Raw genomic sequence first — 27,666 nt, forward strand, 5'->3', positions numbered from 1 at the left:
ATCCATAGTAGGCTTAACAGTAATATAATATTCTGATATAAGATATAAAGTGACCAGACACATTATGTGTGATGAAGGATATAATGTATTTTATAAATCACACACTATAAATATAATAAAGAACCAGAAACAGATAGTTGCAGTAAAGTAAGATATTTTAATAAGTTGAAGAAACAATTTATGATTTGTGACACGCACATACACACGTATGGCGTTATTTTTTAGTCAAAAGTTATGAGCGTGTAAGACATGCTCACGAGCACATTATGTTATTTCACACGCGCAAAAATGAACCTTCAGCTGGCATGATAAAAGTACTCGCGCACAAATTCAACAACCGAGAGGTGTACAGTAGAGGATGACACGGGAGTGGATTTTCACTCCTGTCCCGTCCCACTCCCATAGAAAGAAATCTTGTCCCGTCCCACTCCCAGACCAAAGTTTAAAAAATAATCCCATCCCATCCCGCTCCTGGTAAATTGACTCCCAATCCCATCCCGCTCCTGTTTAAACTGACTCCCGCTCCTGTACCGCTCCCATATACGGCAATTTTCGCTTGATGAATGAAGCGATGCTTGCCTGATTCTTTCCTGAATTTGCCTTGCAAGTGTGCTTCTTCAGACCGCTCGTCCCTGAATCACTTGACTAAGACTAAGCATGTCTTACAAGCAGCGTACATTGTGCTATCACCGTCACATTCTACTCTCATAAACTTAATTAATATTTCAGACTTTCCGACCAATTCTGTGAACTTAATAGACATGTCATTACTTCTGACTTTGCACTGTAAATCATTTTTTGCCACATCGACTTCTCCGCGGCTGTTAGCTCCCTCCATCACTGCTCTTTGAATTTCGGCGGTAAGCCGTGACAAAAAGCACTGATGGCTTCTGGGACGGCTGGGTCGTGTAGCCACAAACAGACAACACTGAAACATCTGAACATTTGAACATTTGAGTGTAACATTTGAACAGAACGTAATGTATAAATTGTATAAACTGTTTGTTACGTTTGTCTTGTCCTGTCTACCCACTCTGAGCCTGCACCTTGACGTGGTGAGTGGGCTTCTAACTAAGCCAGGCTAGATGTTGAGAGTTAAAGCCAAGATGCTGGTCATCCTTTCTCTTTTTCAGACATGCTGGTGGTTGCTGTTTCCAAGTTTTTCCAGTAACGAACACTGCAAGGTATGAAAGAACTTTTAACTCAGATTGAGGACAGTGAAGAGCAGCACACATACAAAGTTTAGGTATACTTAGTCACTTGACTGTTAAGCCAAGTTAAGTTAGATAACTCGGACAACATCTGTAGTTTACTGTATTATATGCTTTTCTAGCCAACATGTTTACAGCCACCTATCAGACCAAAGCAATTAAGTGAGTTGAATTATTTTCTCATTGCTATTACAGGTGTAATAGATCCTGGTGAACTTCTACCGCTGCAGCACCGAGAGCATCCTCACCAATTGTGTCACAGTATGGTACGGCAACTGCTATGCGTCTGACCAAAACGCATCACTGCTTCCTCACACCCCTCCATCAAGGCCATCCAGGGCAAGCAATGCTTGAGTAAGGCGCACAGCATCACCAAAGATTGATCTCACCTCAACCAGACTGTGAACCCAGTGTCACTCCATTGCGTATCTTGAAACACGCCTAGACATATTTTTCAAGTTCCACCCTCAACAAAATTCATGCAAAGCTTTGGTTCAAAAGGTTTTCTGCTGTAAAGATTCCCTTTGTTGTACAAATATTACCTAATATATGTTGTGTTAATTAAAATAAACATTTAAATAGCATTTCTGTTAATTTCTCGTTTCTTGTATTGTGTTATATTTGTATGCTATAAGTGGTGTTCAAAATTTTTCTGCACATTAATGAGCCAGTGTGTTATGATGTGGGGGGCTGCTGTGGGCCAGAAAGTCCAGGGCCACTTTTTGGTCCTAGTCCGCCCCTGGTTAATACACTTCACATATCCTTATTGTAAACCATACCACTAGGTTAACTGTATACTACTGTCTACACTGCATGTCATTTACTGTTTATACTACATGTCTATACTGTACTTTTTTTGCACTTCTGGTTAGACACAACTGCATTGAATTGTCTCTGTACTTGTACTCTACACATTGACAATAAAGATAAATCTAATCTAATTTAATATTCAATCTATATTCACTGTGTAGGCCACTGATTCTGAATATGCATCATTAAGAAATTCTAAACCATAAGTAATAATTATATAATCCCTATCCCCTCTAGCTACATTCGTCGTGGGGAAGAAAAGAGAGAGGCCGGGGGGGGGGGGGCTAGGGTGATGCTTAAATGGCACGGAGGGGAGAAAGGGTGAGGGGAGAAAGGGTGGGGGGAGAAAGAGCAGTGACAATTGAACAGTGTTATGTCTACCAATGTGATGTGTTAAACTAAAGACAAAAGGCACATACACAACCTCAAAAGAATTTAACAAACTTCAACTGTTTCATGTTTAAAACATGTTGAGAGGTTTAATCCAGCATCACCCCTACTGGATTAAGCCTCTCAAGCCTTCAGCTAAATTATTTAAAAAAATATCATTACCCCTAGTGGATAAATGAACTTCATCCCTAAGAAACATTTGAGGCTTATTAAATACAATTTGAGGGTGATGCACGATACCCCCCTGCATTCCCAAGACAAAGGTAGCCATGACACTGTTCACCCATTTACGGGATTTGTAAATTTTCCCCGGAAGGCCCGATCTCCACCGACGTCTCTGGGTGATGTCAGACAGAGCGATGGTCATCTGAGGGAAACGCCGATGAAGATGTTGCAGATCCTGCTTCATTGCTGCGACGAGATCGATGCTCTTCCTGCATCCCAAGTCGTTCCCGCCGCAGTGAATCAGCAGGACATCCGGGGCTGCTCTTCCTCTGAGGGACCGGTAGAAGAAAGGAAGGAATCCATGCCATCGAAGTCCACCCCGCTGTGGAGTGAACCTTGGCCGCTAGGCCAAGATTGGCCCCGATGGCCTCTCTGGCCCTCTCTTCCCCACGACGAATGTAGCTACTTCCCATGATCCAAATCACTGGATCTGTTAATAGCATACAGCAATCACAATCAAAACACTGTTTTGTCAGTATCAGTAAACAGATTTTAACACACACAAGTAACTTGTCTCGGGCCATTGATTTCTTTCTATCCAAACAAAACAGAAAAAAAATGTCTATGCAGATATACAATAAAACACAAATTAATTGATTTTATCTGTTCATTGATATAATAACATGACAATATAGGTATTACAAAAGGTTCATTTATTATATTATTCTCTCTTACAGTCAATGTGTTGCTTTCCATATTTTATACTATATTTGTAAATTATACTATAGCTACATGATTTACCTTTGTTGTCAGCCATGGTGTTTGGTTAAGTTTCTGAAGTGCAGAGTTTGTATTTGAACCTATGAGGAAAGAAAAATGAAAAGGGCAACCATTAGTTATAGATGTTATTGTCCATCTATTATTTAACTTACATTTTATTTAACTGGCCAAAACAGACGCTTTTGTACAAAGCGATTTACTGAATAACTTTTTTATATGACTAATTCGGCCATTTCTCTTGCGATAGATCTTTTATTGTCTCTGTGTAGATAACAGTTAACGCCATTTTGCGTCCATTAACACTATACAACATCATGTGCATCAAGCAATCATGTTAATTATATGCCCAGCAAGCATGCTATCTTTACCAATGCCTAATTTCACCGTGCAAATTATATTTAAAACATTCGCTTCTTGGGCGGTTAAATAAGTATGACTCATTTAACTTACATTCGACTTAGATTAGCTGTTTAAGTTAAATTACTAATCTTAACTATCATTTAGTTAGCAATAATTAGCCTTTGCCTAGTATCTCCTTACATATACATATTGGGTATGAATTAATAAGTTCTTGAATATCATTTTACATAACTTAGCATTAACTTAATATGGCGTACTGACGTTAAATTTTAAATAAATAAATATTAAGCAAAATGACAAAATAATTAATCAGAATACTTACCAAAAGTTGCTGCAGGTCGTGGTTGGGTGACTGTCTACGGGTGATTAAGATTTGTCTTGGCACAGCTACTAGAAGATTTACAACTCCCAGCCAGGTTGCTCACGTGACATCTACGTCATCAAGCTCAGTTTGAGCCTGCGCAGAACGCTTGGCTATCAGGAAGTGAGTACCCATGTTTGGCTTCAACTCTCTCCGTTGAAATCAACGGGGTCGCTCTGTCCATTTCTTTTACTGTCTATGGACAAAACCGGTTTTGGCATAATTTCACCAAAACAGGATGCAGTTTTAACTCCGGGTGACTAGGTGGCGCCATAACAGGATGTTATATCACAACGGTGCACTAGAGGGCGTAATTTCGCCATAACAGAATGTAGGCTTAACACCGGGTAACCAGGTGGCGCCGGAGAGTTGCTTAGTTCCTGTATCAATAACATGGCGTGTTTAAGACGGTGACTAAAAGAAGCTTTTTAGGTCTAAAAATAAAACAGCCAATATATCAAAAGTAGATCGATCTGCCTTGTGAAACAGACACGGATCAAAACTAGTTTTGATACATGATGTCAGACATATTTAAGAGCAGTTAGCAACGTAGCACGCGCTGCTAAGCTAAACCATGCATTTCTAACAGGAGTGGTGCTAAGGCATGCCTAATAACCGGGAGCGCAGCGCTGTCTTAGTAAATAGATAACAAAACAACGCGATGGTAAAACGCAGATTTAATGCAAACAGAAATGATACATAGCAAAAACAGAATCACAGCATAGCTGCTAGCTAAGCAAAACACCGGACACTTCCTGTTAGAAAAGCCTAGTCTTTTCATAATAAAAGTCCATAGAAAAAAACATAGCATTATAATTTTTAAAGTTTTCTGAAAAAACCATATAGGCCTACAGGCCAAACAGAATTGATATCGATCATAAAACAGTATGATAAGAAAAGACAGTGGATGCTACGTGGTTAGAATGACTGTCACAGATGATGTTTTAAATAAAACATATTGCAGATAGAACATTAATGATGTTTTAAATCTTTCAGATGAAACAATGTAATAGTCACAAATGGTGTTTTAAATAAAACGCATTACAGATAGAATTATCCTAACAAAACATTTATATCAATCTGTTCTACATCTAAATTTTCCAGGTAAAACAATGCAATATCATAATGAATGAGTGTTTAAAACTAATAAACAGTTTTTTAAAAATTAAAAATAATTAAATAAAAACAATAGCACATTGAATGATTAAAATGATTAAAAAATCATATTATTCTAACAGATAAAACCCCCATAGTCCAATGAAAGTTTAAAACAGTTTTTTAAAAATCATAGTTTTATGCTAAAAAATACCAACAACAACAGATAAACATTAAACAGATAGTATAATGGAGATTTGAGTTACAGTAGATAAACATAAAGCAGTTGAAACTTCAATACCACAATGCATCCATGTTTAAAACAATAATGTATAAACAATCATATTAAACTAATACCACTATTGCATAGTGCAGATGATGGAACAAAATCATATTATTATAACAGATAAAATATTGAGAAAAGAAATACTCACAGTTTTGCATTTTGATGACAAGTAGAGATGATTTAGCTGAGTCAGGAAAATATGTTTCTGATGATTTTTGGCCTGAGGACATCTGTATTTATATTTGGATATGGAGAAAAACAGTGTTCCGTGTCCACTAGATGGCGCCATTGCACCGCGCATGTGAGCGTCTTATCTGACAACCCCGTCCCTGACCTATTTAACAGTCTCATACAGACAAAGCCTGTGTTTCATGTCGAACGAACGCATCCCTAACTGGGTTACGGGCCAAAAAAGATTATAATTGGAGATACATTTCAGAGAGATCCGGTTATAGCGTGTGATTTTTCTAGAGTTCTGTAAAACATGTAAGATTAATTTATTTCATCTAAACAGACAGATAAGTACATGCGGCGCATCCTTTACTGCTTTGACACACACATAGACGCGCGCGCTCAGCGTCAGTGCAAGACAGAGCAAGGTCATCCACACATTGGATTGTTTGCAATATTTTTGTGACTCCATTTTATTCAAACTTTTTGTGTGAGATTTTATTTTATATTCTTTTAAAGAACAGATAAACTTTCACCATTTTATTTAAACTGAAATGCTTGGTTCAGTGAATAATTCTACATTTTATTCAAACTTTTTGTGTGAGGTTTTATTTTATATTCTTTTACAGAACAGATAAACTTCCAGCATTTTTTCTTATCACTTTCATGGCTGACCCATTTATACATGATGCTGCTCAGAAAGGCGGTGACCAAAACACCAACTTCAAACAATCAAACTAACTGTCACCATCAAAGCCAATACATCACTTTGTAACTGTAACTGTAACATCAAAGCTTATGTTAACATCAAAGGCCAATACCTCCCTTTTCTTGATCAAATGAACTTCAAACGATCAAACTAACTGTCACCATCCATCATTTTGACAGAAGCTGTAACCGGAAGGGGCGGAAACTAGGTCAAAGGTAACAGGAAGGGGCGGAACTAGGTCAAAGGTAACAGGAAGGGGAGGAACCGGAAGGGGCGGGACAAGGGGTGGGACAGGAAGGGGAGGAACCGGAAGGGGCGGGGAAGATCAAAGGATAGCCACGCCCACCTGTCAATCAATCACTTTGACACTTGCTGTAGGCTAATAACTACTGAACCGTACCATGCAGTGGTAAAGCGCCATTACCCCACCAGAGGAGGGCAGGATCTTCTGTGGCAAGGATAGCAGTAGGGTCTCGATCTCTATATTCACTGGAAGCTGAAAAAAAATTGTACCATACTATTGTAGTCAGGTTAATAGCTTTTTCAGTGTTTCCCCTACCATTGTTTTGGGGGGGCGCCCCGCCCCCCCAAAACGACCCCCCGCCCCCCCTAAAATGCTGACGAAATCCAGTCATAAAAAAGGAATTTAGTGTATAACGCGGAATTTCACGGAATTTGTAAATTTGAGGAAAAAATAGAAAGCAGTTCAGTACACTTGAAATCAAATCGCGATGTAGACTAGTGTGTGTGAATATTAAAACACAAAGACTATTTAAATACGAATCCTGCATGTTCTGTGTGAATGAATGGTGCCGCCGACGCGCAGTTTCATTTACCACACACACACACACACACACACACTGAAGCACGTGTGACGCTTGCGCTATTTTTTGGCCTATATGAAGACACAAACGCATGAACTTCCTCTCCAGGCTCTAGATCCACTCTGAAAGTCACTTCGTAATAGGGTTGGGAACCGAGAACCGGTTCTTATGCAGAACCGGTAGTGTTTTTGGTTCTGATGCGATGTGTGGACGAAGTGCTGGGAGCTTATCCTTTAATAGCGACGTCTCACCACATAAATATTAAAATTGTAATGAATGCACTGTCCCTCGCGCTATTCGTATAACAAGTTAAAAAAAATTGCGTCAGATATCAACGCAGAGAGAGAGAATAAGACAGTAGAGCTGCACCATTAATCTTTAAACGATCTCGATTCAAACACCCACGCGATCTTATTCCTAAATGACAAAAACTTCACACCGGGACATTCAAATCTGTTTGCGCTGTCGCTGACATGAAACATCTAACGTTAGCTTTACTTTCTGTCTTTTCAACAACACAGTATCGATATTTCTGTGTTAAAAATATTCAAATGATCACAGAAGTACTGAGATAAAAGTTTATAGTTCGAGAATAAACACTGATGTTAAAACAGTTAATCACCTTTTGAAAGTCGCTTCAAATAACGAAAATTCGCTTCAGAATTTACAAAATGTATATAATGAGCGATTACATCATGAATGCCTTTTTTCAAAACGTGTTTTTGTCTTATCCTGAATCACTACGGTAAGGCTGTAATAAGCGTTTAGACTCAGACTACTTTACACTGGTCGGTTCGGCACTGCTGCGGAGTAGCCCAGTGCCTGCGTGACTCACTTGCGTCATTGACATAAACATAGAGAAGTAGCTCCGGCTACAATGTTCTTCCGCAAGACGCATGCATTTCTGTTTATTAACTGCTAGAGCACTTTAATCCAGTAAGGAAACAAGTGAAGTTTCACAGAAATCAATCATTCAAACCGATTTAAAAAATATTATGTTTCACCTGTCTGGATCTTACATGTGTGTTCAAGCATATTCTACCCCTTCTGAGAGGGTATTCCACTGCTGGATATACAATAAGATATAGGAGAGGTCCCAAATTATCCTTGAGAATGCAACATTTTTTATTTTCCTTCAGAAAAAAATATTGCTAAATAATATGTTGCATTTGTTGACATTGCCAGTCTGTTAAACTCATTTGACAAGTAGGGCCTATCAGAAATAAAACACAAAAAGGATTGTGTATTTTCCCCGTACTACTATTTGTATTAGTTTTAATAATTTTTATTGAATGGGAACCGGAACCGGAATCGTTTGGCGGAACCGGAATCGGAACCGAAAAATTTCTTACGATTCCCAACCATAGACAGTATGTTCCCAACCCTACTTCGTGATCATTTAACCGCTTCATTTGAGAACAACTATCATCATGACATAAACACACAGAAACTCAAAAGGTCTTCACGGCAACCCGTCAAAATAAAAGTTCGGTTTAACTTGACAGAAATATATTACTGTTGTACATTAGAATTTAGATATGTCCCAATGTAATAATACACTAACACTAATCCAAATAAATTATCATCAAAACTGAAATTTTTAAGGAATAATCCATGTTTTAATTTTAACAGTAAAGCTCATTGTGCAGCAAGTTATTTGACAAAAAGTTTATTTAATTTCACATGATTAAAATTGATGATAAATGATACAATTTTTGTTTTATGTCTTCATTTTATTACCAGAAAAAACACAACACAGAATTAGTGTTAGTGTGAATTAGCGCAGAATTAATTAGTGTGACATTTTTTTTCATATATTTTAAAAAAAAGTATTGTTTAATGATTCATAATACATGATTTCAATTAATTAGACATGCTTTTTGATTGCAAAAAAATTACACCACGTATCCGTAACACGCCCGCTCCGCAACACTAGCAGTACACCCCCCCCCCCCCCCCCCCCCCTAAAAAAGAATCCTAGGGGAAACACTGTTTTTGATAGAAAGGTATAAGAAAATTGTCTAACTTACGTGTTCCTCCTCTTCCTTATCCCGAGCTGCACAGTCACCTCATCGTCATTCTTAGGCAGCGTAAACAGAGGAGTACTTTATTAATGTTGCTAGTCTATGGCTTTTAATTTTTTTAAGGTCTTTTATGCTGACCAAGGATGCATTTATTTGATCGAAAATACAGTAAATGTGAAACTTTATTACAATTTAAAATAACTGTTTATGTGAATATGTTAAAATTAAATGTATTCCTGTGATCAAAGCTAAATTTGCAACATCATTACTTCAGGCTTCAGTGTCACATGATCATTTAGAAATTATTCTAATATGATTTGATGCTCAAAAAACATTTCTGATTATTATCAGTGTTGAAAACAGTTGTGCTGCTTCAGATTTTTGTGTAAACCATGATGCCTTTATACAAATACACCCACAATACAAAGTTCAAAGAAAAGTTTGAAAGTTAAAAAATCTTGTAACATTATAAACGTCTTTACTGTCACTTTTGATCAATTTAATGTATTCTTGCTATTAATGTCTTCCAAAAAAAAAAAAAAATTCTTACTGACCCCTAATGTTTGAATTGTAGTATACACAAACACATGAAGCTGTTTTCATGAAGCTGAACTGTTTTCAACATTGATAATAATCAGAAAAGTTTCTTGAGCATCGTAACAGAATGATTTCTGAAGGATCGTGTAAAACTGAAGACTGGTGCAATGATGCTGAAAATTCAGCTTTGATCACAGGAATAAATTGTATTTTACAATATATTCACATAGTAAACAGTTATTTAAAAATTTAATATTATTTCACAATATTGTTGTTTTTACTGTATTTTTGATCAAATAAATACAGTCTTGGTGAGCATTAGAGACTCCTTTCAAAGACAAAAATTGTACCAACACCAAACTTTTGAACATTAGAGTATGTTTGAGGTTTTACTTACTAACTTAGTCACGTGGTTCAAAGCGCCTTAAGAGATGTTGTCCGACAGGAGATCAGCTCCAACTCTACTATAGTGCAGGGCATCAGCATGGAAGGATCAACATAAACAATTTGTCAAAGAGCCAACAATATTTAGCATAAAAAATGGCAGGTTTATTAAAAGGCAAGAAGCTACAGCAGAGGTGAAATGCAGAAAAGAGAAAGACGAATATAAAGAAAATAATTTCTTAGGATAACAGAATTTATGCTTTAGGTTTACTTATTCATTTAATATTGCTCATATAGTGTCACTTACATTTGGATGTCAAAGCCTTCTTAAAATAAATTAAATGAATAAAAATGTAAATTTGAGATAATAAAAAGGAAGAAAACAGATGTGATATAGGTCAAAAAATATTGTGGGGGAAAATGGATATGAAGTTATTCAATAAGCTTCCTCAGTTCACTTGTTTCTCCTACTTCTCTGGCAGCAGCTTTCTTCAGAAATGTTGAGATCTTGGAGTTTCCCCTCTGTAGAGAGGTTATTTTGTCGCTGCTAAAATAACAGAATTTTTATCAAGTTGTTTACCGTGAAAGATCAAAACACATTTGAACTAGTTTCAGATATTTTTTGCACTCAGTGTAAGTGACGTCATCGACTAACAGCATGTTAAATAATCAGTTGGTTAAATTAACCAACTTCCAATCACCCATTCAACTGCCAGCGAAATCTTAAACTAACAAAAAATCTCATCTACACATAAATATGAGATTAAAAGACCAAACTTTAATAAACAAGAGCTTAGGTTAGCCTAACAGTTAACTTAACGTTACCTGTTCTGAAAACGGTTGAGATGCTAACGGACTTTTTCCAAAGACACTAAACTATTTCTATAAAGTAAATATTCAACAGATGTGTGTCAATAAAACTGTCAGGAACAGTTGTACGTATTATTTGTGTGATTTTAGAGACTTAACTCACCTGAAAGTAGTGTAAATGTAATACTCCTGTAAAGGATGATATGAATTAACACACGTCCAAGTATAACACACCGTTGCCATGAAAAACAGAGCGTTGCCATGGATTTTAACCGTAGAGACGGAACGGACTTCCGGACTTAGCGGAAGCAATACAATTGTTTTTAAATCAATAAACTCCTTTTTAAAATAAATTGTCAAATTCTATATTTATTTGTTATAGGAGCCATGTAATAAGTGGCAAGCCCGGTTCTACGGGGGTGCTTGAGGGTGCTAAGCACCCTCAAACAAAAGTGAAAGCACCCTCAGATGAAATTTTTAATAGCCCACATGTAAACGAGATTTTACCGACCTTAGGCCGTGTGTCCACCAAAGCGTTTTTAGTCGGCTGAAAACGCTGGACGCTCTGCTGAAAACGCCTAGCTGTGGGCGCTTGAGAGCGTTTTGGCAGCGCTGCGTTTTTTCAGTTGAGACGATTCGTTGCTATGATACAGAATATCAGCAGCACAGTTTACTTGTAACTGATTTCGCAGATAATTTTGTTTCATACTAAAAATGTATTTTTCATCCATTTTGTTCGGTTAGCTCTGCTGGTTGACGTCGTTGTACAGAAAGGATGTTGTGACAGTTGGTCGTAGAGTTGTGACGTTCGCGAACGAACCGATTCTTTTGAACGGCTCATAAACATGAACGATGGGAGCCGAGTCGCGGCTGGAGGGGAGCCGTTCTTTCTGTGGTTCTTTTTCCTATGCGTGTTTAACACAGATGCACACAAATTAGCTCCTCAGTTATAGGAGAAGGGGCGCACCCAGCGCTGGGGTGCTACTAGGGTGAGTACTCCAGTGGAAAAAAACCCTACGTGCCTCTGTCATTGGGTAGGAGCGGAGCCAATGACTTGTGCACGCTGCCGTCACATTCTGTGTGATTTCTTGTGTGATAACAATGTTCTTGTGTGGAAGTGTTAGTGTTTGTAGTAAAAGCTGTTTTGCACAGAAATTCATTGCAGCCGGCTTTGTTTTTGATGTTAATTTGTGAGTAGGTATTGTATGAATAACATAAGTCAACATAGCTTTACACATACTTTGTACTAAAGGTAAATCCAAAATAGTGATGTCACTTTCTAAGCAGAGGGATGTTGTGCAACCCTATGGAATATAGTCCACACATGACAAATGAGGTAATAATCAATATTTCAGAATAATTCAAACTCAGATATTGGTGTGTGATATCTGAGTTTTAATTGTTTGACTACAAATCTCACCTCATCATTCCTCCCAGTGATTATTTCCAGGATAAACTGAGATGCCCCCAAGCTGGCTTCTTAAAACTGACTAAATATTTAAAAAGAGCCAAAAGAGCCGTTCTTTAGAACGGCTCTTTGAAAGGAACGGATCGCCAAGATCCGGATCCACTCAAAGAGCCATAAATCCCATCACTAGTTGGTCGGTGTGATATTTGTCCCGCCCCTCCTCCACTGTGATTGGACGTCTGGGTAAAAAGTGACAGTGATGAGCGCAGCGTTTTACCCAAAGTTGAACATTTTTCAACTCTCGGCGACCAGTAAAAAACGCCGGGCGCTCAGCACTTGAGCGTTAAATACACGCTCAGCGCCTCGTTACGCTCATGGCGTTTAAAAAACGCGGCGCTCCCATTGAAAACAATTGGAATTTTACGCCAGCTGCGTGAAAAAACGCTTTGGTGGACACACGGCCTTAGAAACACAGACGGATTTCACACTCATACATATACACAAAATAAATCCATTAACACGATTTTTCAAATCAGAAATTATTTCATAATGGTTTATGCATTATGTTTAATGCATTTGATTGGTTGTGTGTCCTTTCGCGATCGTGATTCGCAGGTGAAGCTGTCTCTTTAATTGGCCACTTTGCTTGCGTGTATGCGTCCCGCTCAGGAAATTCGTTAGCTGACTTTCTGAGACGGGGCTTTAGGTAGCCTAAAAATATTAATAGTCCATTGTTAATCATTGACATACGAAATTGCCTCAAGCAAGATATAAATGTAAAGGACAAAAACTCGTACAGGGCATTTCCCCCCATATTTTGAATTTTGGCCATTCTAGCTGCATTTAAACTGTGCAGTAAATCACTAAATGCACGTGCCATGGTCTGAACTATAGGGTAACATCACAGTATAGGCTATGCGTGGCATGTTTTTGTTTGTTTTCTGCAAAGTGAGGGACATAGGCTACTCGATCATGCCAGATCGTATATCGTTTAACATAAAAGCAATTACAATATTGTCGTAGACAATAGGTGTCGCTCAGCCCTATTTTGAGGTAGGCCTACTATTTTCTAGCGACGGGGTCCTAATCAGTCTGTTGGGGTTGTTTGTATTCGCTATAACAACGCGCCTCTCTCTACATTTAAAATGTTGTGAGGACATATCGTGGTACAGTTTCCATTTTTATCGTGGCTAACGTTCCAGAAAAGTTGTGGGCACGTCCTCAAAAGACGTCGCTAGTTTATCCCATGGAGAACGTTGTAGCGTGGTCATCTGGTCTCCAGATAACTTTCCAGAAAATTGCGTTACAAGTATTATCCTAGTGATATGCTATTTGGATATTATATGAGAAATGTAGGCTACTTTATTCATCCAAGATTTTATTAAGTTATCTGGTGACCAGTTGACCACGTCTTTACAACGTTTCCATGGGATAAACTAGCGACGTCTTTTGAGGACGTGCCCACAACGTTTCTAGAACGTTAGCCAAGATTATAAGAAAATGGAACTTTACCACGACGTCCTCACAACGTTCTCCATGGGATAAACTAGCGACGTCTTTTGAGGACGTGCCCACGACGTTTCTGGAACGTTAGCCAAGATTGTAAAAAAAATGAACTTTACCCCGACGTCCTCACACCGTTGTCTTAAAGTAATGTCGCGCTGACCAAATGACGACTAACTGACGACGTCGTCACAACATACTGTGTTAGCTGGGGAACTCTTATCATGGTAAAACGAAATGAGCGTCACTCTTTTACTTTCGTTTTCAACAACGTAATTCTCTTTAGAGAAAATCCATCAAGGAAAACATATCAGGGAATTTACTACAGTTGTAATTTTTCAATGTAAATTATTTAATTTGATTGGTAACAGCCTACTGTCTTATTATTCTGATTTAATGTATTGATCAAATTAAGGAATAGTTTAAAAGAAAGATGGAGCATAGGCTACATAAAATTAGAGGGAAAAATGCCCTATTTTAAAGGTAAAAAATGTATTCTGATAAGAGTGTTTGCCAACAGTGATGTAATGAAACATTGACAATTTAACTTTGAAGGGAGTAAAAAGCCTCTGTTTAGGATATTAAGGAAATGTAAATTTGGCCAAAGAATAACTTTTAATTTAAATAAATGTTAATTTTAAATCAGCCTACTTCAGTGTGATATTTTACCATATTATCATGCTTAACATTGAGAATTTGAAAAATTGTAATGATGATCAGATGCAGATCTAAATCAAAGAATATCATATGTTTGGGGGGTTGGATTATTTTTAACAGCAGATTCGGGTGACTCAATGTGCACCAGATTAATGAATTTATCTTTAAAATGTACAAAATTTTCTTCCTGGGGGGGCATGCCCCCAGACTCCCCTAGAGGTAACGAACTCCACCCAAATATTCTCTACTCCTGTATTAATAAACGTACGTTGAACTCAAAATAATGAAGTGCAGTATTTAGCTATTTATTTATCACATACACCACGCCTGCTGAAAAATGTGGTCATATGCCTCTCGTGACTTCATTTCTTGCGAAAGTCTTAAAAGGAGGTCAGTTCGAGATCCAGTGGCATTAGGGCTGCTCGATTATGGAAAAAATCATAATCACGATTATTTTGGTCAGTATTGAAATCACGATTATGTAACACGATTATTTTACATGACTTTGGGAACGTGTTGCATTTATTAAAAGACACCTTTCAACAACTCTTAAAAAAAATCTAAATGTGAACATTTATTGTACTTTTTGAACTATTAAACAGACCTGCAAACTCACAAGTGGTGAAAAAGGTGACATGTTTACAAATTAATTTGTTGTAGGGGGTCACCAGGGTGTTTTTTGCCTTCATAAAGGACAATTTATTAAATCTTACTAAATATATGTGTTATGTCAAATTCTTACATTTGATCAAATTCAGTTGTAATAAAAAGGGCTGGTATCCATTCAATTAATTTACACTGCAAAATTACAACTGTAAAAATATTATGAGATTAAAACAAATAATAAAATAAAAAATAAAATCAATGATACCTTTAAACAATAGGTGGCGACAAGTGACCGTCTTAATAAATGAATCATTGACTCATTCATTAAAACGATTCGTTCAAAATAATGAATAATTCAGTAACAAAACACAGCGCTTAGAGATGCTTTTCTTTTGTAACAATTTTCGTCTGTGAAATAGAACAAAAACAGTCAATATTGCATCTAAAATGTAAGTTACTAAGTATAAACTAGGCTAGCTGCTACTTGTTTACGAAACTATAAATTCAATGTAACATTTGCAATCGTGATATAGAATAGCCCTTAGTCGTGTTATGTTACTTAACTACATATGTTAAAAAAAAACTCAACATTTCTACCTCATTATGTTTCTTCTGTGAGTTTTTGTGTGAGCTGTTAGGCTCATTTGTTTTTGATTTCTCCACTAATGTCTCCCTCACAAATAGACAGGCAGCGCAGCTTCCAGAAACTATCCGTTACCGATCTCTGTTTACACTGACTGTATAAGATCAAAACCATCTCGCGTTTCGATCGGTCGGGCAAGTAAAACTCTTTTACTTGAAACTTAAAAATCCCCTTTTCCCGGACAAGCAGACAAGTGTTGATGTCGCTCCCTGTGTTCATTCTCGATTTGTTTCGTGCTGTAAAGCGGAACAGATGATCAGTTCATGTGCGCTCGCGCTGCCGTTCGCTTTAACTGAGGCGCTACAGTGATCGATGAGAGATCTGCGACAGCTCGACATACGTCTATGGTCTCACTCCAGTCTATATTAAATTAGCCAATTGTTATTGTGAAGTTTATTGTGCTTGCAGTTTATGACTGTATAGGCTGAGAGAGTTTATGGCTTCGGGAGAGGCGGATGTGCGCGTGCGTGAGTCATTCAGAACACAGGACAAAATAATCGTTTTTAGTCGATTGTACTATTTTGGAGATCGTTGGGAGCCAAAATCGAAATTGAAATCGAAATTCGATTAATTGCACAGCCCTAAGTGGCATCCAAACCACACTCTCTGCATAAATTTCTAATCACCTGCACCTATTAAAGAAAATGTGTGTCAGTGAATCCCTTAACCCCTTAATAGGAAAACAACATAAAGTAATGACAACATTGAATAGAGATTTTACCTTCTGTTTGAAGAGCTCATCTCTCAGACGATCCTCTGAGACAGTTAATTCAGAGACCTCTGCTCCTTTTGCTGGACGGATCTTCTCAAATTCTGTGTTAAGAACACAGTCTCGAGCGCCGTGTATTTCACCCTATCCAGGGTGCCCAAAAGTGAAAACTTGGAGGAACACTGAATGGACTGTTTTTTTGACCTTTTTGGAAACAAAACATGTCAGTATATCGTAGAAATCAGCATTTTACCTTTTGTCTTATCTTAGTAAATACAAATCTACATAGGTGTAACATTTAATAATTGCTGGTGGATTTGCTTTCTTACTTGAAACAAATCCACGGGCAATTCTTTCCTCTGTCAGTGCCTTCGAAAACTGTTCTGAATCCACATCTCCATTAAAATCTTCTGGAGGTTGTGCAAGGTCACTCACTAAAGGAAATGAAGACAAATTTGAATAAACCATGGTCTACCTTTGTGCAATCCGTAAACTAAAAGGGTTTTTTACCTGACAGCTGAAAAGATGCCTTCTTGTGAAGGTCCATTATGACCACAGGTGGATGGTCACCACAGGTCACGCAAAAATACTGATATTCATGGTCTGTTAGAGCTTCAAAATGAAGATAACCATGCAAAACTGTATCGGCTGAGGGGAACTGGACACCTGTAGTTAACTCCAAATAGTCAACTATTCTGCTGACTGCAGTGTGGACCTATGATATAGAAATGGCACTCTTAATTACTGCTATTCATTAAAATAATAAAACAACTTTAAAGAATAAAGAAAAAATATAAGCATCACCTGCAACAGGTTTCTAATAGTGAGGCAGAGAGGTAGATCAAGAAGGACATGGTCATTGAAATTATGTAGACCTTCACTCCACTCTTGGTACCGGTACAGTGCTCCACACTGAGGACAGTATTTGTAGTATGTAGAAATATCTGCAGACACAAAAGATATAAAAAAAAGGAGTGGTTCAGTTCAAAACACAACATTATCAGAATTACAAAATCACAACCATAAATATAAATAATAATCCACCTTGGACAATTCCTGAGGTTGTAAGAATTTTAGCCTTTTGAGTAATGCAGATCGGGTCGCTGAGGACCATGCGGTTTGGACAGTGGTAGCACAATGTCTGCTCAGGAATTAGGTGTCGTGGAAATTCCTTATCCACTGAAGAAAGTCTCAAATGGTTGGGAATAGTAGAAGGTATCTTTTTGTTCATTAATATGTATTGTACCATGCCTTGTATTGCTGGAGCATCCTCTGGTGGGTAAAGCCTGTTTTATGCTTCTGCGTCGAATCGACGGCGTACCCCCGCAGACCCCTCTGCGTCGCCGCAAACCCCTCCGCCGTAGCTCGACGTGCACCTCCAAAAAATTGTAACTATGCGTCGAGGCGACGCAGACCACAAGGGCTGTGATTGGTCAGATGCACCGCGATGCAGCTCAACCTGACGCAGAACTATAAAACGGCAACGACGCCGTAGGAGTGACTGCGTAGCTACGCCGTGGAGTTGACACAGAAGCATAATGAGGCCTTAAGTGTTTTCACCCACATCACTCTCCTCCATTGCTGTTACCTGAAACTCCTCAGCGCTCCTTTCAGTGCTCCGGACCTTCCGAAAGAGTTCTGCATTGGTTTGGAATAAGTGTCATTTTGCGATGTATTTATGCGTGCATGATCTCTGTGTTTTTGCACAAGGACAGTGCCATGAATTTTTTTTTGTATCATAAGACACCATGACTCTGCCTAGTCTGCTGTAATATGAAATAGTTGGCTCATGAACCGATATAAATTTTTTAGATGGAGGGGCTCCAATCTTTGACAGAACTGAAAGTGGTGCATTATTTTCTTTGGCTAGGGTTTGACGATCAACAGACAGTTTAATTTTGTCCTTCCCAAACCACTTGCTTTTCACCATTTCTTTAAGACTATCTTCTCTGAGTGAGGGTGAAGTTAAAAAGGTTTTGCAGTATGAAACTGACCGGAGGTGTACACACTGGTATGACTGCAGTCCACTTCTCCATGCCAACTCCATATTAGCTTGGCACTCACTAAATTCACAAGAAACATGTTGTTGTTCCCCCCATATTTTAATTTGAACATGGAGTGGAGTAGAAGCCCCATGAATACTTTTGTGGACTGCATACAGTCCATTCTGGGGATCTATGCATTCACTTTTGAGATGGGATGAGGATGAAATGTCCATCATTTTTGCTGTGTGTCTTCGTTCAATGTGCCTTTTTAAAAAAAATGTGTAAATGTTAAATTACATTTGGGGCATTTCTGCAATACTTTTGGACCCACACGGATGCCAGTTTTTGTGACTGGCCTGACAATGGCAGAGGTGGTTGGCACAGAGGTGGCAGCGATGGCTATGGTGGATGGCGCAGCAGTGGGAGGCACAGAGATGGGAGCCACAGTGCTGGGCGGCACAGAGATGGCAGCAAAGGGCGGCATAACAGTTGGTGGCACAATGATAGATGGCACAGAGGTGGCAGCGATGGCTGTGGTGGATGGCGTAGCAGTGGGAGGCACAGAGATGGGAGCCACAGTGCTGGGCGGCACAGAGATGGCAGCAAAGGGCGGCATAACAGTTGGTGGCACAATGTAGATGGCACAGACGTGGCAGCGATGGCTGTGGTAGCTGGAACAGCAATGGCAGTAGGTTGCCACAGCAGTGGGTGTGCTGTTACAGGCATCAGTGGCACTTGCTCTCTTAACATGCTTGTAATTGCAGGATCCTAAATGTGTGATAAAATCTGGCTTTCTTAAAATTGTGGAATGACAGTACAAGCAATGATAACGTTGCTGGGTTCGGCAGGGGCGACCGCATCGATGCATGGTGTACCCTGGAATACAACAGCATACAACTGCACTGTCACACACAGTCTTATGATCTTTCAAAAAGCAAAAAAAAAGATGTTTGCTAATGTTACCTTCATGTTGCACTGTCCCTGTTGAAGTGTCCCTTAACATGTTTCTGAACTTTGGACAACTTTGTTGGTTTGAAATATATCGGGGCACAGAATGGGCAGTGAAAATCACTGCAGCATTTATTACATTTCTGTATTTCTGGAAGCAGTGGCGGATGCAGAACGTGATAGATGGGTGGGCCTGGATTAAGTCGAGGTGGGCCTGAATCTAGGGTTTAGTAGGCTATATTTATGGAGATGAGAAATAAAAACCGCACTGTACAGCTATGATCAGCTGTTCGGCCGAGCTTTCGAAGTTGTTAATACGGAAAGACCGATGCTGACCGGTTGGTTTTTGTCAAATGACCTTGCGGCACTCTCTGAAAAGTTGAGATGTTTTTCATCTCGCCGCGACATATAGGCGCGCCTGGAAAAACGAACGCGCTGCAGCCTGCACCACATGCGTATGGCAACTGCAAGCAGTGTTGCCAGATTGGAAATGTCCAATTATCGTACCAGAAGTTCAAAATGATCTATTTGGAAGAACATTATCGTACACGACGTAAACGTGAAGAATACAGCTATTTATCCCAACATGTAGGATGGATTAGATGGAGTAGTGTTGACGTGCAGCCGGGCGACATGTGGGGTGCCTGTGTGTGTGTGTGTGTGTAGGCTATAGGCTACGTGCTTGCGTGCAGGCAGGTGAGTCTGCAAAATGATTCTGGGTCAGAGAGACTGGCAACACTGATGGCAAGCTAAAGTATTCATAAAGCATGCGGGACGCGCGATTTGCCATAAAAGCGCGCGTTCTTAGCGTGCACTTTGTGGTCACGGAAAACGCGCGCCAGAAATTTGTGGTTTTTGCATTAAAAAAATAAATAAATAATGTATGAAACTTAATTGTAAAGTGTTACCGGAATTACAACGCGTTTCTGACGCGCATTTTCCGTGACCACAAAGCGCACGTTAAGAACGCGCGCTTTTATGACAAATCGCGAGTCCCTTGGCAGTCGAAACGCATGCGTTTGACGAGTCAATCAGATACCTGACCATGTCTTTCACGACCGCGTCGCTTCCATTATTAGCGCGTAGGCCTACATCTGAAATAACAAACGCGATATGTGAACGGGCCGTCTTTGTGTTTCCAAGACACGGTGTTCATGTGAACAATGAGCCTCGTCCCCTCTCCTTGCAAGGGTGTCAAAGTCTGGACAAAATATGTACAGTGACATGACATAACTGCCAGATTCAAACTGTGCGTTCGCGCGTTGGCTGGCGCTGAGCCAGAGATGGACGCGCTCAGGCTTGTCATATATCATATAAAGTGTTCGTCGGCCGTAAATGGCCAAACTTAATTCATTATTATTATTATTATTATTATTATTATTATTCAAATTAAAAATTTCGTTTTTATTAATCTGATTGGGTGGGCCACCTGTCAATCTGGGTGGGCACGTGCCCACCCAGGCCCCCCCATAAATCCGCGCCTTTCTGGAAGTGAATCCCCCGTTTGAATTGTTATATCCATCTTCAAAAAAAAGAGAGAGTCAAACTCAAATTCAAAATTTAAGACCACCCCACAGAGCCCATAGTCAAATTTCAGTCAATAGTACAAATTAAAACAAGGAACCCCCAAAAAAGGCCAAATGACACATTCTAGCTCACATGTTAATACCACAGACTGGTTAATACATAGTGAAGGCATAGCAAATTTGATTATTAGGCAACTGTAGCCTATGAGTTGTAAATGGCTGGCAACAACATCATATCACAGTTAAATTAATATTGATCCATTTTAAGTAGTCTACATAAATTATATAAAGTAAAATAATTACTCCGGCATTAATTAATTCAATTTATAGTTTTAGGAGAAAAGGTCCGATAATTTAAAAAAAGGTAAATCTAATTAAATAATTAATGATGAAATTCTTTGATATTAACACACTTAATGTATTTAATTGGTCTACTTTAATGTCAACTAATTTTAATCATTTTTTTTTTTACAATGGCTTGTCTACAAAAAGTCCAAGGTTAAAGGCTAACGTTAGCTATCAAAATATTTTAGGGGAAAAAGGCGAAAAAACATACATTAACGGCTCAAATTTTGTTACAAACTATCATTAGAAATATTAAATAGAGTGTTCATATGTTGGTGTATCGATGAGCTATAAAGTAGTTTGATTAAAAAAGAAATCATTGAATAAAATTGACGATACCGACATTCCCTGTTTATCCATGTGTTTATCCGATCCAATTTGATAGGAGGCGCTGTCTCGAAAAACGAGGGGTCTGAGAATGCGGGACTCTGGGTGGGGGATTGTAGATGCAGCAGGCTCCGAGTCTGCTGCTTCATACTACTCGTTGGTGCTGAACATAGTTATTTACGGAGGAGATTTGAGATTAGACTATTTGTGTTACCCTGCCATCCAACGACATCTCAGGTTGACACATCTCTGTGGGGTATCTCAGTTTGTTACATTCCTGTGATGCATTTCATCTTTCATTCATCTCAGTTTGATTCATTCGTTTTTCGACTCATTTTTGATTCATTCATTTATTTATTTTTTGGGACATTTCATTGAGCTTGAGTGATATTGCTACGAAATCTCAAGATAATTTCAACGCACGCTACGTCAAGACAACTCCTCTCAATATTTCACAATCTATTATTTTTTATATATATATATTTTTGATCCGAGGAACTGTGAGAGTTCTGTTGAATCACAGAACCTAAGGTGAACTGAGTGAGCACAGTCCAAGGACATTTTACGTAAGTGCTTTTCCAGATGTGAAATTGCATTGTGTATATTGGTGTTTTTTTCCCAATGTGATTGGTTGATCATTTGAAGCTGACCATTTGAAAATTGAGAACTCATCCTAAGTGGTGTTTACATAAGGTTTTTGTTTTGTATTTTATTTTGGAGTGAGGTTTATCTTTGGTACAAGTGAAAAGTTTAGAGCTTTTACATTAAAAGTGATTGAGAGTGAGGGTAAAGGAACACACAAAGAATAAAATATTTGTTTGATTTCGTACTTACTTCATTGTATCTTTTGTTTAGAGCTGTCAAGGAGTAGGGGCGTCTCAGCTACTTTATTAGACCAGAGGGGGGAAGGGTATATAACCCATTTTACTTTTACTTCAGGAAGCCAGTGACATTACTTAAGCTGAAGCCTTCTCTCGTCGGTCTGTACATCCCAATAAAGTAGAACATAACATACACACATTTAGTGCAGCGAGATTAAAGGCACCAAAGCGTGGACTAAGGGACTGTTCGTTATTTATTTAAGGGGCCACCGGAGGAGTTTTGAGATCTGTAGTCAAAAAAGACTTGACCCTCCCTTCGCCAGTAATTAATTTTTCTATGACCCTCCAAAATGATTGTGAAAAAAGGCATGACCCTCCCTGATAATTTATTGATTACGTAGGCTACTTGTTTGCGCTTGGCAAAGATGTTCAGATAGCCATTGTTTTTGTTTACAACCATGACAAACTCCTGCTTTCTCATCTTACTAAGGCTGTAACGATAGACCAAACCTACAATTCGGTTCGTATCATGAATTTTTATTTTAGATTTAAAAAAAAAAAATCATGTTTTCGGTGCTGATGCAGTGGTGACGCGTTCATGTAACGAGGGTGACCGTGGAGCTCCCAATAAAGTATCTAAAAGCTGCCACAAAGAACCGGCAAAAGTAAAGATTATGAATATGTCAAATATAGCAAGGAGAGATTTTAATTGTTTATTAATAAACAAGGTTTTTCTGTGTCAGTGTGTCGGCTTCAATAAGATATTATTAATAATAAACGAAATTTACTTTAAAGAAAGGCTTTGTGCCTTCTGAAGTCTCTGTGAAAGTTTTAAAGTCGCTTTCAGAGCGGTCATGTCCGTAACGGAGAACTGTCACGTCCGCAACATTGTTTTTTTCCTCATAAATGCGAACACGAAAAATAAAATAAAAAATAATATTTTATGTTCTGTGGAGGCAGACCCTTCTTCATCCGGTTATTAGCCTACTTTTGTTTTGCGCAATGTAATTCATAGAATTATTAAAAAATATTTTGCCACCTAAAAGTTAAAGATTTGTTGTGTCACGTCACATGTGTATTTCGCTCATATTAAATATAAAACGCATGTGTAGACTGATATTTGTCTAATGTCTTGACTCCTTTATTAAGGGGGTATGGATATATGAACAGACGTTTCAGTATTAAATGCATTTTCTGATCATTTATATTTCAAGTTTTGACTGCAAATGTCACATCCATAACGCTGGAATTGCCCAATTTTAAAGAATTTATCCTCAACTAGTTTTTTGGTGTAGGTCTGCGTATTGTATTAGCCTATGTTAACTTCAAATAATTATAATAGTAGCCTAATTTAAAAATGTGGTAGCTCTATGTCTAACACATCACACTCCACTGTTATGGTGACAATTTCAGTAGATTTACTCACTAATATTGTTGTGGAAACCCAATAAGAATGGAAACTAAAATATGGTATCAGCTGCAGTTCTGGCCTCAGTCCCAGTCCCAATACACTCAATGTACATTCATATCACATGTTAATGCCGCGGTAGAGTTACACTCACAGGACACTGCACTTATTCGCAATCACAAAAGTTCATTATTTGCTCGTGCTTTAAAGCTATGCCGGGTAAACATTTAATTGGCGTGTATGATGCACTTTCTCTGAGCACGTACTGAAGAGCGCGCACTGTCAGACAGCGCCAAACTGGATTTTTGTTGGGTCAGACCCATCTGATAGCGATGGGGGACAGAGACCGAGAGAGCTACATAAAGCTAGATGGAAAAAATATGCACCAAACAAGCCACTTTGAAATGTTGCTGTTTTCATGAATACAAAAGTTGGGTGACCCCCCCCCCCCCCCCCCCCCCCCAGACTAAAAAAAGTTGAATGACCCTCCCCTCAACAAAGAATAAAAAGACATGACCCTCCCCTATTTTCCTCCGGTGGCCCTTTCCATAAATACCGAACGGTCCCTAAGATCTTTTCGTTATTCAGTCTTCCGTGGCAGCACTAATATATTTTCCCCTACAAGACGGGTTAAATTCCCATTAAACTAGGAAAAATCAAGGACATGATGGCAGAATCATGACAGTCACATCAGTGTAATGACAAGTAGGTATTTACAGCCTCACAGGAGAAACAACAGATTTAGGCCACCAAGAGTATGTGTGTATGGCACAAAGCCAGATACAGTTGCATAATCACCACTGAGAAGCTCAATCCACAGAAACCACACGTATACACATGCCAAAGGGGCCATGTGATGTGGACAGCTATGTTCATTATTGCCACCTCAGTGAAGTACACTTCGGAGTAATGTAGCTAACAATAAAGGCAGCTAATTCTTGACACCATAATAAACATTAAAACACATACAGATACATACATACAATGCAGAGTTAATTATTATAGTTCAGAATGAGGAATACACAAGCATATTTGGTATCGCTTTAGATTACAGCCCGGAAAGTACTGCGTAGTTGAAGCGATTTTACAGTGTAGCTTTTGGTGATTATAGTGTAACTATAAAGTACTTACATGTAAGTATAAGGGAACATTATGTAAAGTTTGGGAAATAAAGGGGTAACAACCAGGAGAATTAAAATATTATTTATACTGTAAGTATTATTAAACTAAGGGGAACTTATTCTACTATTATAATACAAAAATCTTACATTTGGGAGCAATTTAGCGAGAACATACACTGCGTACCTTTTTGTAATAATGTATATTATTAAAATAAATACACAATCTTATATCATTGAATCGGAAAACTTTATTTGAAAAACAACTTTATTCAGAACACTTATAATGCAAGCTCATCTGTTCCTAAAAGGTGGAGCATCAGGGTAACAAACACCACTTTAATTTACGGCCCGCAATGTCACACTTACCCTGTAACTACATAAAACAGTAGGGTAACAAGCACCACTTAACCTGTAACTACATGGAACAAAAGTATATTTCCTAGTATTTAAAAAAATTGCAATAGTTTTAACTTTACTTTTCCCTTGAAACATGTAAGCCCAAACTTTAACATCTGCACTTTTGCTATAAAAACAAACAAACAAAAAACCAACTGTTTAAATGCATAGATATGTACCCTGTAATTTTTAAAAAGCCTATACAATATGTTCACCATTAAAAAGGTACGCAGTGTATGTTCTCGCTAAATTGCTCCCAAATGTAAGATTGTTATTTCATAATAGTAGAATAAGTTCCCCTTAGTTATATAATACTTACAGTATAAATCATTTTTTAGTTCTCCTGGTTGTCCCCAAACTTTACATATTGTTCCCTTATACTTAAATGTAAGTACTTAAAGGTACACTATAATTACCAGAAGTTACACTGTAAATTCTTCTTAATTACGCAGTACTTTCCAGGCTGTAATCTAAAGCGTTACCGCATAATTATAGGTAGAAACTTAATACAAAAAAGCTATGATGTAACATGGAAAAATAGTCAGATCCCACACTTTTAAAAGATCTACAAAACAAAACTGAGCACTTGTAAAATAACTACAATAGTATGATAAAATATCAGGAATAGTTTGCTGGCAAAAAAATAAAATAAAATTTTTGTCAGAACATACATAGCTAATTTTTGACTGCATGTGTTTTGAAATGTTGTGTTTTGAACTGCAGTAATGGCATCTATCCATCACCGCAAGAAGGCCCATGTTTACCAGCCAAACCTGGACCCCTGTATAGACTATCTATACCATTTTGGATAATTATATGAAATTGCATTGTCTGTGAAGGTTACATGCAATGCTGCCTTATAATTTTGACAAACAAAGGTATAATTATGCCCTCTGCCTTTCGTAACAAAGTCAAAGAGGTGTCACTAGGTTAAAGACCAGCGCCCGTATGTATAAAGCTACTCAGAGTAAAATTTTAGTCTCAAGTCTGTCACAATTCTAGAATGACGTAATTTTACTCTTATTCCTAGACATTCACCTGAGTGTGCTGGTCGCATTATTATGGCTTGTGGCATTTTGCACAATATTTGCAAAGCTCATAACCTCCCATTGCTTGATGATGATGACGATGACAATGACGATCATGGTGATGATGACGGTTATCATGATTATGATGAGAATGATGACAATACCACCAAACACAAATTACAAAGCATTTCAGGGAGAGCATCACTAAGGGACTGCTTTGCTAACTCACATTTTTTACTCACAAACTTGTAGACAATAAGTAACAACGAACAAATTTTTCCGTACACAATTTTTTTTACACAAAGCATATGTACAATCATTGAGTGTTCTTAATTCTTTTCAGTTTTAGTGCGTAATATTCATTTTGAATTTCCAGCAACTTAGTTTGCAATTAGAGTTTTTCTCTTTTAAGAGACTCAATGTCGTCCTCAGTGGCTGCGCCCTGTGCAAACCCAGTGTCTTGTGAGGCAGAAGGCTCATCTGGAGGACACAGGGAGATGTCCTGAGATGATACAGGAGAAGATGCATCTGCTGGACCGGTTCCAACATTATCCACTACAGCATTATACAACTACATTCACATGCAGAAAATATTAAACAGTGCAAACATGTTTATTCAATACAATGTGGTGATTAAAATACTATCAATTTATTAAAAAGGCACATCTTTACACGCATACATTATTACATGCATAATTTTCTTCTTACCGTCTTTGTAACGCCTTCAATTTGAGAAGTGCCGGGTCTGGGGCATCTGGAATGCCACAAATAGAGGGATTGGCCGTTCCAAGTCTCTCCTCTACTATTTTCCCAATCTCAGACAGAGGTTTAAATGGAGGGCCACCACCTGTTTGACAAGAACTCAACTGCTGACCACAGGGAGATAAAAATTTAATATAAAAGGGTTTAATAAGCTAAAATAAAATGTACCATTGTCTCGCATGCTTTCTTTATATGCTGCAATTTCCTTTGCGTGTTGTTGTCAACACATTGTACCACCTTTTCTCACAATCCTCTTCTGAACGTCTTGTCCGAGGAAATGCTGCATTTACTGTCAGTACAATCTGTTGCCATGCATTTTTTCTTTTGTTGCTTGTTAAAGTCGGACTGAATTTTCCTCTTATCACGTCCTTCCATTTAAGGACTGCACGAGAAGAAGATTTTCTTCCTTGGACCAGTTTAGTTTTCTTTTTGCATCAATTTTTTAACAGTTTGCAACTTTTGTCTTTCCTTTATATACAGCTGTGAGTGCAATTTAGAATGATGTGATTCATCAGCTTAATTACTTAAATAGCATCACATTTGTCCATTTAATTCA

General features: G+C 38.2%; 2 long non-coding RNA genes across 2 annotated transcripts in view; one reads left to right on the forward strand and one right to left on the reverse strand.

Moving 5' to 3' along the window:
- Positions 1-137: 137 nt before the first annotated feature.
- Positions 138-11,239, reverse strand: LOC143733048 (uncharacterized). The gene is made up of 6 exons (XR_013201237.1): positions 11,081-11,239; positions 10,121-10,654; positions 9,193-9,242; positions 4,039-6,834; positions 3,378-3,436; positions 138-3,066 (listed from the first exon to the last, which is right to left on the reverse strand). It is a non-coding gene; the product is annotated as an uncharacterized LOC143733048 (long non-coding RNA).
- A 7,600-nt stretch (positions 11,240-18,839) lies between these two features.
- The window catches only part of LOC143733052 (uncharacterized), a 203,144-nt gene continuing 194,317 nt past the window's right edge, over positions 18,840-27,666 (forward strand). The window contains exon 1 of the long non-coding RNA XR_013201241.1: positions 18,840-19,052. This is a non-coding gene — a long non-coding RNA (uncharacterized LOC143733052). The remainder of the gene's footprint in view (positions 19,053-27,666) is intronic.

This window comes from Siphateles boraxobius, unplaced genomic scaffold, assembly GCF_051911475.1.
Source record: "Siphateles boraxobius isolate OS27281-9 unplaced genomic scaffold, OSU_SipBor_1 9, whole genome shotgun sequence".
Lineage (NCBI taxonomy): Eukaryota > Metazoa > Chordata > Actinopteri > Cypriniformes > Leuciscidae > Siphateles > Siphateles boraxobius.